This window comes from Pholcus phalangioides, unplaced genomic scaffold (assembly GCF_987345545.1).
Source record: "Pholcus phalangioides strain wild (caught in Gottingen) unplaced genomic scaffold, Ppha-v1.0 ptg000024l_1, whole genome shotgun sequence".
Lineage (NCBI taxonomy): Eukaryota > Metazoa > Arthropoda > Arachnida > Araneae > Pholcidae > Pholcus > Pholcus phalangioides.
Window position 1 is genome coordinate 3,287,086 of NW_028301616.1, and position 17,598 is coordinate 3,304,683.

The following is a 17,598-nucleotide window of genomic DNA, read 5'->3' on the forward strand; positions in this document are numbered from 1 at the left end:
AAATTTATATAAAACTGATTCGTACAATTTTTTTTAGAATAATAGATGGCGTATACCTGAATGTCGATGAATCGACATCTGTATTTGAAAAAACTGACCATCAACCCCTTTTATTGATTGAGATTATATGTATTTTCTGAATGAAATGAATTTGCACATGCGGTTTATACGAAATAGTTTTTGATAAACTTTTGGTAAACTCCTCGTGAACTTTTGGTTGAACCCCAAGTCTCAGGATCACGTGACCAAAGTTTCAGGGCGGGACAAAAATTCAAACGTTGTATACTTGCTTTTCCAAAGGCATTCGATCGGGTCCAATATAGTGAACTGTTCACTATAGTGAGTTCACGGAGTACATGAGCCTGTTCGATTAGATTGATCCATGGTAGCAGGGTAGGTGACAGACACTCATAGTGAACTGAGGTTTTCTGATTCATAAATGATGCCTCTCTCTCTCTCTCAAGGGCGTGCGATTGTGTGTCCATCCTTTTTTTCTCTCCTTTTATAACTTCGATCAAGGTATTGATGGGATTAGCAGCAAATTTGTAGGTGACTTGAAAATAATTGGTGCAGTTGGAAATTCAATAAATTAGGATGAATCAGGAGCAAGTAAAATCAAATCATAGCAAAATTTACAGAGCTTAACATTCAGTGTTAACACGTTTGTGAGCAGAAAGGTACAATTATTTCAGATGTCAGTAGTCTAAGTAATTGCTCGTGTACCACCCTGAAGGTTGCCGTCAGGTCCCAGATTCTAACTCGGGGAACAATATCGATAAGATATTTTACCTAACGAGTTTGAGTCGGGCACCGATAGATGGAACCTTCATTTACGACCCAACTCGTTCGGCAGTAAATGGCAGTATAGCGATATGGCCGGAGTGGATGTGCGGTGAAGTAGGCTAAGTGATTCGGCAATCATGTTTGATGAGCGGCTTAGACTTTCTGAACTTTTTTTCTGCAGTAGTCAGGAAAGCAAATATAGTACTCGGTTTCATACAAAAAAAGCTCGCCTCGAGTCATTCTTCAGCTTCTCAGAGGTTCGTCTTCGCCTGGAGTATACTGAATCTTTTCGAAGGTAATACTTGCAGATAGATATAAGCGACCATAGTTTTTATTGGTGGAATATTATATTTTCGTCATAGTTTCTGTTTCGTAAAATATGCGTTTATTTTGGTTTATGTCTTCTCAAACATCCATATTTGTGGGATGGATATTTTTTCTTCTTTTTGTCAGTCACCTCGTTGGACATTTTGCCGGTTGTGACCTTTGAATTTGTATTTCCATAAATATATTCAATTTTATGAATGCTAGAGGAAAAAACAAACTTTTTATTCCTCAAAAATTCACTGACTTCTACAGTAAGAATATTATTAGAGGCAAGGGGAAATGACTCTCTGCCCGCAGGGAATTGACCACCGATGTTACTCATTCTTCTCCAGTCAATACGAAAAAAAAATATAACATGTTCATTGAAGTACTTTCCCCCTCTCAGGATGTTTTCGAATAGATGGAAATTGATTACATTGAAACCAGATTATATAGGAGATTCCAGAATGACGACGGGAAAATCGTTCCCAACGAATAGGCGGTGACTTCTAGTTTTTTTTATTTCTCTTCTAAATATACTTTTGAGATAGAGATGGATATAAGAGACGATTTGATTTCCATTCAGTCGGACAAGCGAATATGTAATGTCTGCCTATCTATGGGGCTTGATTGATGCTCCCTGGAGCTCAATCAGGGAACCAATCTTCTATGAGAAAAGCAATGAAATTAAATGTGGATTCATTCCGAATGATGATAAAGAAAGAAGAAAATAGAGATACCAAGAGAGGTTTTCATATCAGTTTCATCGATTGATTTATGTATACAGGGTGTCCTGTAAGTGCTAATGCGCCGTTTCTCTCATCAGGCGTCCGTCGTAGACGTATAGTTTTACTTTAAAAAAATGTTCAAAAGACGTTCAAAAATTATCCTGTACTAGTTTTGAGAGTGAGAATACAGTGTGTCACAAAATAAAAAAAATCCAAATTTCTATACAGTCCCCTTGTCCTCCAACTTCAAATCAGGAAGTTGTTGTCCTGTCTTTTCTGAGCCCAACAACAACCAAAAAATCCCATGTCTTTAACTGCAATATCCACTGAGACATTTTGATTTAGAAACCGGAGAAAAGCCGGGAAATAACAGTAAAAACTAACGGACAACGCTCATTTCTCTCATTTATGCTGGTTTTTTTTTTAAATTTGAATATATCAGCGAATATGGCAGTTAAAAACATAGGATCTCTTTTGTTGTATTCAGAAAAGACACTGAAACAACTTTCTAATTGGAAGTTAGAAGACAGGAGGAACGTATAAAACTTCAGTCTTTTCACTCTGGTAACTGGTATAGAGTAATTTTCGAACACAATTTGAGCATTTTATAAAATTAAAATCATACCTTTACGACAAACGGTTGATGAGATAAAGACCGCATTAGTAAGCACTCACAGAACACTCTGTATATAGAACAAATATTCTGAAAATATATACGAAATTAAAGTATAACCAGTGCTTTACAAATTAACAAAGTTGTTATAAGGCAACCATGATATGGAAAAATAATTACCTTTGAAGTATCATTTAGCACATATTTTCTAACTATTTTCCTGGCTAACAATAAATTGGGTTATCATTTTCTTTTTGGGAAACTGGTAAGTAGAGAAATCGGATACAATGAGAGCAATACATTTTTGTTTACGTTTTGTTCTTTCAAGTAATTGATATTTTGGTGTACGATATCACAATCAATTTCTGAGAGGATGTATTCTTATGGATTCTGAATTCTGATGGACGTAAAGTCCAAGACAAATTCTAAGAACTAATAAAAGGCCAACAAACTACTTCAATTTGCACCAAAATATAAAACTTAAACTCAATTTTTAAATGAAATACAGTTGAATCCCGTTTCAACGGATACCGGTAAAGCGAAAATCTCGATTTAATGAACACTTTTCTAATCTCCAGATAGGTTTACATAGTGACAATGCAATAACCTGGAATTACTTTGTAAAAAAAGGGATTTCTTCATTCTCTTGGATTCGCTCGAATGTAACAGATGTGCTTATTGGTTACATTTTTCAAGTTTTATAAAATAATTTTTATCAAAGTTTTATAGTGTAATACCAGCCTTAGGCCGGGATTACACTATAAAAGTTTTGTAAAAGCTCTTTGATAAAACGTGAAAACTTCAACCAATAAAATCACCGGTTGCATTTGCTTGAATGCAACCAATGCGCCTATTGGTTGAATTTTTCAACTTTTATAAAATATCTTTTATACAACTTTAGAGTATAATCCCGGCCTTAAGTCCAGATTACACTATAAAAATTTTATAATAATTCTTTTAAAAAATAACTTTCATAAACCTTTTAGCGTGAAATCCCATCCTTAGATTAGTCACTTCTGAAATATAAAATTTCAGTTTTTTAAGTTTATAGACTGAATATCGAGTGAAATATACATTGTAGGGGTATCGGGGGAACCACCAAAAATATTCAAGTGCTTGGGGCCGTCAATGGGTTGGGGTGCATGTGTGGTGTAGCAGTAGTGGGTGGGGCCTCCAAAAAATGGCTCGGGGATCCATGATGTTCTTAAGTCAGCCACCTCGTTGGGCAATTTGCCTGTTGTGGCGTTGTATTTGTATACACAAAAAAAAGCTCTCCTCGAGTCATTCTTCAGCTTCTGAGATGTTCGTCTTAGCCTGGAGTGTACCGAATGATTTCGGAGGTAATACTTGCAGATAGATATGAGCGACCACAGGTTTTATGTTTGCCTATATCTTCTTTATAAATGTATAAGCAATTGTAATCTCAAATATAATTTTCTATATTAAATACAATAATTTTGGTGATAATTGACGATGTCCCGTACTTTCCTCGTGTTTGGAATCTGAATTCTCGGTATTTTTCTTGAAGAAATATGGTCAGCCTACTTATGAGTTCAAAGTGAAAATTAAGCGTTCGTCCTTCGGGTGACCGTATTTCATCGAGAAAAAGTACGGGAAATTACGATTTTAAATGCAGAAAATCACTAATTCCCACCAAAAAATGACAAAAATGGTCGACAAAATTAAAATCACCGAAGTTGCAGAGCAGAAAAGAAAACGTTCATGAAAAAAAAAACAAAAAAAAAAAACAGTTCACATCATGATCAGAGGCCATATTTAATTGAGGGAAATTGGTTCTTAAATACGGTAAAATACGGGACAGCGCAAGAAAGTTGCCTTTATTCGCAGCAAAAATCAACAATATTTATCAATTATTAAATTAAATAGCTGAAAATGCACTGATGAGTAGGGAAAAAAAATTCATTGGAAATTTCGGCGAATTGCAATGCAGGCCTCGAAAAAAAAGACCTTGAACATTTAAATATGCTAACGGTGCCATCTCAACGCTAGGAATACGGCTGTTCATCTCACATATTTTTGTCATGTCTTTTAAACGTTTTATTTCGTAGGAATCATTTCAATACGCTGCAATTTGCAATAACGTAAATGCGGGCTACTATGGCAATTTTTTAAAAAAAATTGAAATTTTCTTTTCAATAAAAGCAATGTTATTACTACACAGGCCCGTCATTTGGGGGGCGTTGCAACCCCCCCGGCTTTTGAAAATGCGCTAAAAATGGTATATATATACATAGGCCTACATTGCGTACATGTTCTTTGCCCCCCCCCCCCCGGAAAAGTTGAAATGACGGCCCTGTTACTACTTTTAAGTTTTGGTAAAAATTTTTATGTCTATAGGCTTATATTATGTATATAGGAATAAAATCAGATTTTTTTAAACTTATATATCAGCTAACTAAAAAAAATTAAACATTTTGCGCCAATGTTACCCTTGCGTATGCCTATGGCCCACTTCACTTTTACCGATCTTAAAGCATGAAATAAAAAGTTAAGGTGTCATCTGAACCTGGGCTCTAAATATAGCTTCAATTTTTGAGCGAAACTTATTTTCAACTTGCATTGATCATAAAAATAGCAATAGTTATATTTTTTGTAGGAGTTTTTAATTAACAATTTTATGTCTTACAAATCGGCCGAGAAAAGACCTCTTTTAACAGACTTTGAAAGCTTAACTACTGGGAACCACTAATTACACATTTTGTCACGTGACCAGCATAAATTCTAGTTCTTCCTCGGCACTGAAAACCTTGGAATGACCTGCTTTGCTACAGAATGTATTTTTAAGTTTGCTTCTAATGGTGTTTCGAGGCATTTTGAAGTCATATGCAGCTTGTCTTCGGGGTTCATTTCAACAGATCTAATTTAATCTAAGTGGTTTTTTTTAAGGTGGTCATTGCTGTTGTCTGCATAAGTTCGACTTAGAGGCAAACGCTGGCAGTTATAAACCATATTTCTGGTCTGGAAACAAAAACTTGAAACAGGACAGACAATTAAAAAAAGATTAACATCGTTATTCAATGCCTATATATATAATTATACTTTTAAGTTTACTCTCAAACGATTTACCAATGGTTGCAAAAATACGACCCTCTTTGGCCCATCAAAGTGTCGTGCCAAAGTTGGATTTATTTTGAAGTTACCAGAGCTTAGATTTTTTTTTTTAAGAATAACGTAATGAAAATGTATTATATCCGAATAAATAAACAGACTTACACGTCCAAACCATTGAAATTTCATTCTTAAAAATAGACGGAACTAAAAACATTCCTCCCACAAAACAGACACCATAGACAAAGTGGCATTTATTTTCCGTTAGGCGATAGCGTGAAATAACACATCGAATGTCTCAAGAAGTACCACCAGAAGAGATCGTATCGATCTCGATTCTCTTATCGTCATCAGCAACAATAAAAAACAGACCGATTTGGTCAAATATCTCTTTCAATAGACTTAAAGACTGGCAGAATCTGTTTCCTGTTCGTCTTTGTCTATTGCGTCTGGCATCGCACATCACTCATCGATATTTCATGAATCTATAGATAGCGAACTATGTCTAAAAAAAGAAGAAAACAAAGAAAAAACTTTGTGGCAACTCATTTCTGGAGAAAAATACACTCTCTCCCATTTTCTTTCAAGAAAAGGAGCTGACAATGATCTATAAGCAGAGACGATTCATATTAAAGCCTCTTTCGTGAATGAATCATTCATGAAAAACAATATTTATCTTAAAAGATCGTCTATTTCATGGAGTCGGTGCCCAGAAAGTACACGTCAGGGTACTTGTTGTGATAATGCTTTTAGTTGATTAAAATATACATTTCCGTGACCGTAATATAGATAGAATACAAACATCAGAACACACATAATCTCTGTAAATAGCACCTTTCTTATTAAGATAAGACCCTTAACGCGGTGCATGGATAACAGAGTGGATGCGACGTATGATAATCTATTTTGATGGTTCTGTCTAGACCAATGTTTCTTTTACCTTTTTTTGTTCGTCTGTGGCCACCTACAGAACATATATTTTCTCTGGTCCTCCCCCTACGCCTCCACGTCTTAACTAAGAGAAGGTTTATCAGTAGAAGGAGTGAGGGTACCTTCTACTTATTAAATTGATTTCTGAACAAACTTTTTAGCGGGCAAAAATGTTACACAAACGGAAGTTCTTCATTACCCACTGGCCGAATCTTCGTCTGCTGCTTTCTTCTAAAGGTATGTGTTCCATGGGTAGCTCTACTATGTACTACTACTAGTACTACTTGACCACACGTACAGGCCGTGAACATTCCTCTGGGGATTTCTAAGCATTGGGAAAGCCAATATATAGGAAAAAATGTATATTTAAATCAATTCATTTTTGAAAGAGTATGAACAAAAACATTTTTGAAGAGTATGAATAACCAATTTTACGTTTTTTTCGTTGTATTCGAGACATCATTTTCTTCCCCCAAGCGATAGAGGGGCGACGATTATACTAGAGACAGCCATGTTAAACAACGTGTAATAATGTAAAATATACGAGCACAACCAGCAATATGTGATTTCCGATTCTAAACGGACATCAGTTGTCAAACATCAACAAACTTCAAGCCGAAATTTCATTCAAAAGTAGCTAAATACAGTGTAAATAATTTTATCAAGTTTGCTACCATCTAGTGAGAATAATTCGAACAAAAATAGCAATTTTGGTGTTCGCACACTACAGGGGTATTAGCCCAATGGAACGAATAATGAAAATGGTGTCCATGACCGTATCTGAGAGTGATCGTTACTCAGGGATTCGAAATACATTACTTAACTATGCTTAATATCAGGAAAAAAACTAAAAAAAACTATTATTATTTATTAAACTATATGCAAATAAAATATTTTAATACATAATGCGATGACAGTATGGGACGTAACAGAAAATATGTAAAGTGAACTCAAGAAAAAACAATTATACTAATGGTTGAAGGGCATGGCCCATAGGCGGTGATAGACTTGAAGGAGGGGACGATGATAATGATGTCATTTCATATATACACATATACATTAGATCCTCTCACTCCACTTTTGACGGTGGGCCTCCCCCCCGTATCTCCGCCCATGGCATGGCCCCCACAATTGCTGGGCTGGCAGGGCTCCAGCCCGGGGCAGTTATCATCATATATTTCGTTTTTTAACGTTATAAATTCAATATAGAAGGAAACGTAAAAAGTCTGGCCCGCCAGATATCCCAGCGTAGGAGCCCCGATCTAGAATGTGGGGGGGGGGGGGGCATGGTGAAGGGACTCACTGCATAATAGGTGCGCGCTCGTAAGAAGAAGCACATAAGAACAGCCAGTACGCTGGATCACGAGTGGGAGTAAATCTTGGGTTGCCTTACCTTTCCGACCATTGGTCGGGTGGGTTCTACGTGGTCTGAGTTTCTGGTCTTATCATTGCAAGTAGCCTACGAGGTCTAGTTTACTTCGAGCTCTCTTTCTATAGTTTAAAGCTCAGCCATTGTGTGCGCATGGTTTAAGCCGACCAACCGAGTTTGACTGTAAATGTGTATGTGTGTGTGTTAACAAAAACAAAACTTTTTCAACACCATGTCTGCCAAGTGTTGTGGCGAGATTTTTCACCAGGAATTCCACTCACCCACCCACAAAACAATTTACAATCCGGAGCAAAAAAAATGCATAAAAACATCACAAATAAGTAACGAAAGTTGATTTCTGAAGAGCAATTGCATTTCCAACCTTCCCAAATATGGTTACATCGCTTAATTCAATTTAAACTTGAAAAGTGAAGATGTTTTTTTTCACAAGAAATAAAATAGAACGAAACTATTCGCTTTACCGGAATTTAAAAACAATTCGGATAAAAAAATAGAACAAAAAAAATATATATACAAAAAAGAAAGTCATGTTCTTAAGTTTCTCTTTTGGACTTGTCATATCTTTTTCTTTTTACCATATTGAGATAAGAAACTGCTTTTGACATTTCCGAGAAACTTTGTCATCCCCTCAAGGCTCCGTTTGAAACTGGATATGGGATATAAGGAAGGGAGAAAAAAAAAACAGAAATAAGGAATACGTACACACACAGAAAACTGAATCTTTGGTTCGTGGAAGGAAAGCACCTCCTTATGTTCAGGTCCATGTTTTTCGCTACACCTTATCACACTTCCAATAGGCGGGATAAAATAAGAAACATGGAATTGACACACTTGTTTCAAATAACGCGGCTTGTTTTCCGTTCCTATTTGCATACGAAAACGACGTCTTGAAGGAAAAAAAAAAATTTGAAAGGAATATGTATATATATGTAGAATATTATTGGCGATGCCGTGATTCAAGTTCTTAAGCACGTAGTGCCCGAATGGTGAGAATGTGATTTGACGACATTGAGATTGGCGAATGATGAGAAATTCGGTCATTACTTTTGATGGAAGTTATGGATGAGTTCTCGAAAATGATATGGAAATGATATTTCTCTGAAGCCAATGATCATACATTGAAGTTTGACTCGAAATATCGAATAATTATGTCGGTGCTTCCCAAGTAGCATAAATTTGAAGATATCCACATGTGTATTAAAAGGATTCGACCCATCGTTACATTCCAGAAATTAAAAAAAACAGCAACCATATTCAAATCAAATGGACACAAAACTAACACATTCAGTCAGAAGACATTAAAATTATGCATCGGAAATTTAATTATGGCATTCAATGAATACATGTGAATGACCAAAAGAGTCACCAAAATAGTGTGCAAGCATGTGAATGACCAATAGAGTGGGATCAGGTCGGTGAGATATCGTAAGAGTGACATAGAGTGAGGATGTAAATTACCGAAAGAGTGTGCAAGCATGTAAACGACCAAAGAGAGTGTGCAAGCATGTGAATAATCAAAAGAGTGTGCAAGCACGTGAATAATCAAAAGAGTGCGCAAACATGTGAATGATCAAAGAATGTGGAAGCATGTGATCGTTAAAAGAGTGACCTAAAGAGCAAGTACCTAGGTCATTGAGCGGCCAGTAAAGTGACAGAGAGAACAATGGCCCAAGTCAGTGAATGACCAAAACAGTGAGCTGGAGAGTGTGCAAGCATAGGGACAGACAGGTCAGCAAACGCTCAAAAGATTGATCAAAGAAGTGTACAAGTATGTGAGCGACTTAGAGGCAGACACATATTTACATGGGGCGGAGGGGGGTTAAGTAGGATATAGCGTTATTAACCTTTTGCGGTTTAGAGGTTTTTTTCGGCACTTCGTTGGTACAGTTACTGGTGGTTGGTACTTTACAGTGCCCCCAAATGAAGAAGGTCCTTGGGTGTTTGGTTGCATTTTTTGTACAGCTAATGGATTCTGCTTAGAAGCCGACTTTACGGACGGGCTCCCTTAACCGTGAGGAGTTGTTATAATAATGAAGTACAGTTGTTTCCTGAAGCTGTTCTATATGTCGAATTTACCTCGACACAGAACCGCACAAAGAGTTAAAAATAAATAAATATAATTTTCTGACGATTTCGTGATATTTACTGAAAAACTAATATATATATCGCGTGAAAATGCATGTGCATCAAAATAATCCAAGTATTAATAGGATCTAAAAGAGAATCAACACTTAATTAGCCGAAAGTAAGGGGTAAAAAAAATGAATCTAAGCAATTTTGCATCATGAGGGAAAATAGCGTCCTCCCACCGGAACTCATTTGAATAACTTTTAACATTGCGGAGACTGACGGTGATTTTTCACGATGAGTGATGGCTCTAATTAATTTAAAATCCTTTCTGCAGAGATAATTGTTGCTTCGAAACCTCATGTAGCGGAAAATGTAGCCCTTGTTTCCCCGCAAAAGGGACGATCTTTTAAGTCTCATACAGTATACGGTACTTGGACAGGCTTTTCCGTCCGGTGACGATGAGCAGTATATTGCTACTGCCGCTGCGTGTTGCTTGCCTTTAAGGTCGGAAGTGATTTATTATAGGATGAAATTGTTATAGGCCCATGTCCTGGTTTGGCTCCGGTACAACAAAGTTGTTTGAACGCTAGTTTCTGTGATGGGTGGTCTGCGTAGAAACAACACTCGATGCAACAACCAAAGTTCAGCGTGAAAAGCCGGGTAATTAACCGGGCTTCAGTTGACAAATGCTTTGGAATAATGTTTCCCAAAGATGAACAGCAGTATCTTTATTTTGATACTTTAGCGTGGCATCAAATAAGAATTCAAGCACGCGAGGATCCGATTTTTTTGTTCAAACATCGCCGTGAAATATGGTCGCAATTTGATCCACACGACATAAATTTCATTTATTACGAAATTACCTGCGAGAGAGCGATGTTTCTTCCGCGAGTTTGGTTATAGTTAGCGGACTTCATAACTAACAAAATCAAAGTTGGACATTATTTTTAACGGGAGAATACTAACTTTCTGTAAAATTTTGCAACTCTTGTTTGTTACATCGAAGGTGATGCGATTTTTAATCGTTTTGCCCCCACCCGGAAAACTTTGTGAGAATTTTCAATAAAAGATGCTGAAAGTGTGCGAGAATGCGTCTGTGTGTGTGGTGTTGGGTATTTTTTCTTACACAGACACGGTCTATCTGCATGGCAAGTTACTACCAAATATGTTGTGCCCGAGAAGTGTGCACCATCACCAAATATATTCCCGCTTTTACTCCATGGGAGATATAAGCTGGTTACCCCATGGGGTGTGGGTATGCTGAAAGAACTGGACGATGTAAAATCCCGGAGAAAGTTCCGCGCAGGGTCCGAAGTGTGCAGGTGCACCTAACAGTCTAAGAGCGTGTCTACATTATACAGGGTGTCCTGTAAGTAAATGCTAAGCGACCTTCATCTCATTAACCGTACGTCGTGAAGGTATTTCAATTGAAAAAAAATGCTCGAAAGGCGCGCAAAATACCCTATACCAGTTTTATCCCACTGACGACGACTGATTTTTTAAAAAAAAAAACACAAAATAATGAATAGGGGAACCACTTCCCCACTCATTTTCAACATTTTGAAATTTTTTTGTGGGGGGAATAAACTTAACATTTAGGATGACAAATTTTCTTACCAACCGGCGTTAATGGTTGTCAAGACCGAAAATAGTTTGTAACAAAATTAAAAAAAATCTACATTTTTATATGGTCCCCTTGTCTTTCAACTTCCAGATGGAAAGTTGTACGTCAGTCTTTTCTTAGCCTAACAAAAAGAAAACCTCATGTTTCTAATTGCAATATTCACTGAGATATTTCAATTCAAAAATCTGAGGAGAGAGAGAGAGAGAGAGTTTGGAAATAACAGCAAAAACCAATAGACAACGCTCCTTTCCCAACTTTTCTCCGATTTTCGAATTCAAATAACTCAGCGAATATTGAAATTAAAAACATGAGATGTTGGACTCAGAAAAGACGGAGCAACAGCTTTCCAACTGAAAATTAGAGCACAGGGGCACCGTCTAAAAAATTATATGCTTTTTATTTCTTGCACACTGTATTTTCACTCTCAAAACTGATACAGGGTAATTTTTGAATGGTTTTTGAGCTTTTTTAAATTTGAATTATACCTCTACGCGAACGTTAGATGAGCTAAAAGCCGCGCTGGAACTTACAGGACACCCTGTATAACAAGATAAGAAAAAGTTCCAGCGTTTAACTATATATTAAAAAAACACATGGGTGTTCCTATTCACCCAACAGAGAGGGGAGAATAGAAACACGTATGGAATGCTTTGTTTCTTCCGATTCGTTAACGTGTGAGATCAATTGGAATGATTCACAAACTGTGAGGGATTGTAAAGGGTTATCATGTAAAGGTTATCACACAGTTATCATGAGAGAAATGTTTGTTGTTACAAACAATTTTTAAATTAAAAATTCATAGGTACTTACAGGAGAAGTTTTGGCGATGTCAAATATCAGTGGTTTTTAATGGCGTTGTTTACAATCTTGTAAACATGATGCCAATATCACAAAACTGTATTTCCCATCATATTATCATGTTTGCCAAATAAAAAACGAAAAGATATGTACGGAAAATTTTTTTGCGAATATAATATAGACTATGTGGGTTTGTGCTTTTATAAAGTTTCATTCCTCTTCATCTCGTTTTACGGTACACAAAATGCTTATATCTATCTCATTGTATACTTATGGATGCAACATTTTTAATAATTTTTTCACTGTGTCTGTCCATATATAGTGTCAAATCGTAAGTTTCGGACTTGTAAGTTTCGGAAGAGTCGGCTGAAAACTCCGCATGATAAAAGCCTAAAACATGCGGTAAATATTAAATTTTGTTATGAAAAACATCTGCATCTCTATAAATAAGCATGCTATTTTCACAAAAAATGCATACAATGTATTAAAATATTTTGGGCAGTTTACAAGACATTTGCAGCTTTTTATGATATGGGGTTGATAAAAAAAACCTTTTTTTCTTCATTTAATTTTTTGACGCTCCCCTAAATGCACTCGTGTCTAAATTTTCACTGGAAATGGTAAGTACAAACATAAGGGTCACATGACCGAATTTTCTTGAGTGAAATCGTCTTCTAATATTGTTCTAGAAATTCTAGACAATGTCTAATCTCCAAAGAGGGTACATACTTTTGGCTATGTAGTGCCGTGCTGTGCGCGAATCTTAGCGATGGCATATGTTTTCTGAAGTGCAATGATTAAATATCTGTATCGTTGTAGAGGAACGCTACTGTCTGTGGTGAGACTTCTTAAAAGGGAGATCGATTCATATCGATTTCCTCGAGGTTGGGAACCACAAAAAATCGACTTCAGCTGAACCCCACTGTGCCGCTGGTGGGGTTGGAACTCGGATTATAGCGATGCGGGTCCATCAATATGACCACACGACCGCACAGCAGTAAATGCTGTCTTGATAAACTAAACTAATGACTAGACAATAATCTGAGAAATCTTAGATACGTATACGGTCATTACCCAAAAAATTGCCGGTAGTCAGCTGAGATTGAAAGCCGATGCATCAAGTTGTAAAACCTGGATGCAGGACCCTTTCGAATAGTGATGCGCAGACTTCGGCTTGTGGGCCACATGTGGCCCTCCGAGGAATTCTATCCGACCCTTGAAAGGTGCTCCGGCAGAAAAGCATCAATAAACACAACTCGATATATACCTGGGCTGACCATATTTCCTCGTGTAAAATATGAAAAATCGGGTTTCTACGAGAATGCGTCGCAAATTATCGCCAAAAAATTATTAATGGTTGTCATTGATCACTGAAAAATAACCAATTCCGGTAATGAATCGCAGTGAACGTAATTCACGAAAAGAACGTGTAGTATGAAAAATGTGCAATGTGTGAGTGATTATATAATTAACTATGATAATTATATTGATAATTTTCATAAAAATATTAGGAGTTATGACAACGATTTTAATCCTTGTTCGGTAAAGAATAGAAATTCAATTAATCTTCGTTGAAAACACAGGAAGAACAGGATATTTTTATAATAAGTCAGGACTCAGAAATGAGAAGAATGCACCGTAAAATACAGGTCACAAGGTTACTATTTCTGGCCCGCTATTGGTACCAATATCGCTTTCTGGTTCGTGGACTGAGAAAAGTTTGTGCACACATTGCTTTAGACCAGTTTATCCCAACTGGGGGTGTGCGCACCTCTAGTGTGTGCGGGAGAGCACTTTTGGGGTTGCGAGATGGAAAAGAAAAATTACAGTATCTCGACCGATTATTCAGGAAAATTATAATGATTATAAAAATTGAAAAAGTATGAATCATACGAATATTTTTGCGCGTCATCTTCCGACTTCAGCTCGCATGAATGTGTCATACAGATTTGACGTTGGTAAAATTTCTTTTACGATTCGCGATCATACTTGTTTTCCATTTGTGTTGAAGAAAAATACCATTATATTTACCTAAACTATTTCGTGGTCTGTTTACATTGGGACCTCGTGTTATTAGCATGTTGTGCTTGGATTTGATACTATCGTGAACACACATATAACTCAGGAAAAACGGCAAAAAATTTAGTCAAGTGTCAAAAGAACATAAATTTATCGTTGTCGTGGCTGGAATCAATAAGTGAAGAACTATTCAATGACACTTTTTATATATATATTTCCAAATCTTTTTAAAATTCCAAATTAATAAAATATCGTTTTTTAAGTTACGTTTTAAATTAATTTAATTTAGAAATTAAGCCAAAATTAAACACTAAACCAAGCCGAAAAGACAGTGATAAATAAGAGAAAGAATTCATAGAGAAATTAATTATTGGATAATTAATGTAATGAATTACAGAAAAAAAAACTGAATTTTTTAACATAAGAAACATATTATCCAAAGGGTTGCGGGAAGGCGAGTCGTTTTTCTCTGGGGGTGTGGGGAGGGGGAAAAACGTTGGGGGGCCATTGTTTTAGACTAATTACGGAACTGCCACTCTCTTTCAGACAACAATTCTATAAAGTTGCGGTTTACTTCTTGAATACTGAAAATCAATGGGATTGGTATATTCTAGATTGGATAAATTCAGTTCCAGATTCTATCACATACAAGACAAAATTATTCTTTGATTATTTACATAAGGTCTATTGTGATTACGGGCTGATTATTTGTGGATGATGCTATGATCACAATTTTTGTTCCAGATTCTTTATTGTATATATGTAAAAGTATATCGTTGTTATTTTTGCACGTAAATTAATAAATTTCCGAATGCACCCATCCCCCGGGAAATCTTCGATATCTGTCTGAGATGGGAAGCGGGTAGTGTCCGGTCCTTCAATGTTCAATGTTTACTTCTTGAAATTTTGAATGGTTGAACGAGGGCCCTAGCTGAATGTACGCTCTTCTGATTGCCTATTTATCATAACCTTATAAATGACCAAATTGTAAGCGATTTATTTCAGGATGTAGTTTTAGTCTTAAGAAGAAAGAATTCACATTGTATTCATCCTTTACACCGAGTGCCCCATAAATTCCTAAAGTGTTTAAAAATCCATAGAAGTTGAAAAAATTGGTACATTTGAAAAGAAGTTTGCGAGAAAGTTATTCTCACGAAGAGTTTATTTTTTGAGGTACATAAAAAAAGTGTTAGTTTGAACTTTTGTCAATAGAGAGCTCTTCATGATTGATATTCACAGAATTCTGAATCTGATCCTGTATTTTTAATATCTTCCGTGTCCGAAACGGTTGTAATGCTAGAACCATCGATTCTTGGCTGAGAGAAAAACTACTCCACCAATAGTGCTTTATCCACCAATGTGACCGTCACAATGAGAATATTATCTAAGCACCAGTAAAACTGTAAAATTAAGAAATAAGCTGTTAATAACCTTGCATTTTATTGTACTCTGATTTGCATATTTCAAGTGATTTACTTCGAAATAAACGGTACATGTCAACAAGAAAAGTAAAGGCGAAATAAAAATGAAATAAATACATGGAAGCCCGATAAAAAATACAAAACTCACAATCCACCTACCTTCCGTGATTTTCGACATGATTCCATTTATATCAATACTTAGAAGTGTTCAATTGAACTGATACATGAATCCTTTTCGATCACATCACTTTAAAGGTTTCCTTTGATACTTTCTGAAATAACGACCACAACAAAAGCCAATACAGTCTTTTGAAGTTGAGCCTCATTGAAAACGAAGAAACCTAGCAATTCCCACAAACCAATTACAACCTCGAATAAGTACAAATAAAGAAGAAGGTTCGAAGAGAAATTAATTGCTATTTCACGAAGATTCAAGACAGAAAAAAAAGATGATAAATATCAAGAAATTATTAACAAGGCGGGAAAGTTTATTTAATGTTTTTGATTCTCGGAATCGGAGATAGTCCTTGTTTCTCTCTGGATGTGGAGTATCTCTCAGGTGTTTTGACAGTTTCTTAAAGAGAGCAAAACAAGGGTCGTTTCGCTTTATGTTATTTGGTTCATTTTTGAGTCTTCTTTTCAAGTCTTTTGTAAGAACAAAATGAGACCAAGAAAATAAAAGAAAAAAGGGAAGAGAAAATTTTCTAAAAATAGGGAGTTCTGGGAAACACTTTCGGATGTATTTGACATTTTGTTACTCCTTTTATTCTCTGTGTGTTTTTGCTGTTTTTTGTACTGATTTTTTGAGGTATCGTGGGCACATGTTTTGATTCTAAGAAGGTATAATCGCACTCTATTTAAAGCTCTTTTGGATGTACAAGGGAGATAACTAGTAAATTGCCAAAATTTATACACCTTATAAACAATTAAACTTCTTCCAAAGATATCCGACTATGTTTAAAACGTCATTGTGGAAGAAAATATCGATTTTTTTTGCATTTTTTATGAAAGCCCCTTTACTTGTGTTTCCCGTAGAGGCCTTGTTTTGTTAAGTGATGCTTTCTAAGCATTCGAAGACTTCTAAAACTTTATTGATTTTTTTTATGATTATCAAAAAAATCATCATCATCATCATCATATCAAAATTATGATATGATGATATTCAGCCATAATTCGTTACGTTTTTTTTACCAGAATCTAACTTTGCAACGTATATTTGTTTTATTATAGTGTTTTACGCACGATATGTAGAATGAAATTTCAAAAAATTCACACGTAGACACAGTCAGAGATGTCAGTGTAATTTATGAGCATGTCATGCAATCCAACAGGTTTCGGTACCAAACTTACATAGTCACTAGCTAAATTTACTGCGAAGAAACAAAACATTAAACATTTCATTCATTGAAGCTTTTGCAATAGTGTTTCAAATATTACATGGACTGTGCTTAAACTTCTACATAAAACTAACTTTTTTGTAGAAAATGGCATAGGTAGTCCAAAATTTATTATTGTTACGCCGTACAAATCTATCGAAACTCTCGGAATGAAGAGAAATCTGCTGAAGTGAAGGCGTCTCGTGGTTTGGATTGTTCGAGACCAGATGTAGACATTTTTGCAAATATTTTCTCGATGAAAAAAAAGATAAAAATTATATATTTCCTCTCGATCGAAGATACATTAATACCCCGAAGTTACGCGATAAATGGGACCGACGGTAACCACGAAGTCGAATTCGCGTAATTCGGAGTACGATTTTGCATACAAATACCTATGAATATACTTAATTGGAACCAACATTCAATAGGAAAAATGCCTATATTACTGTTTCTTACCATGGCCGCACT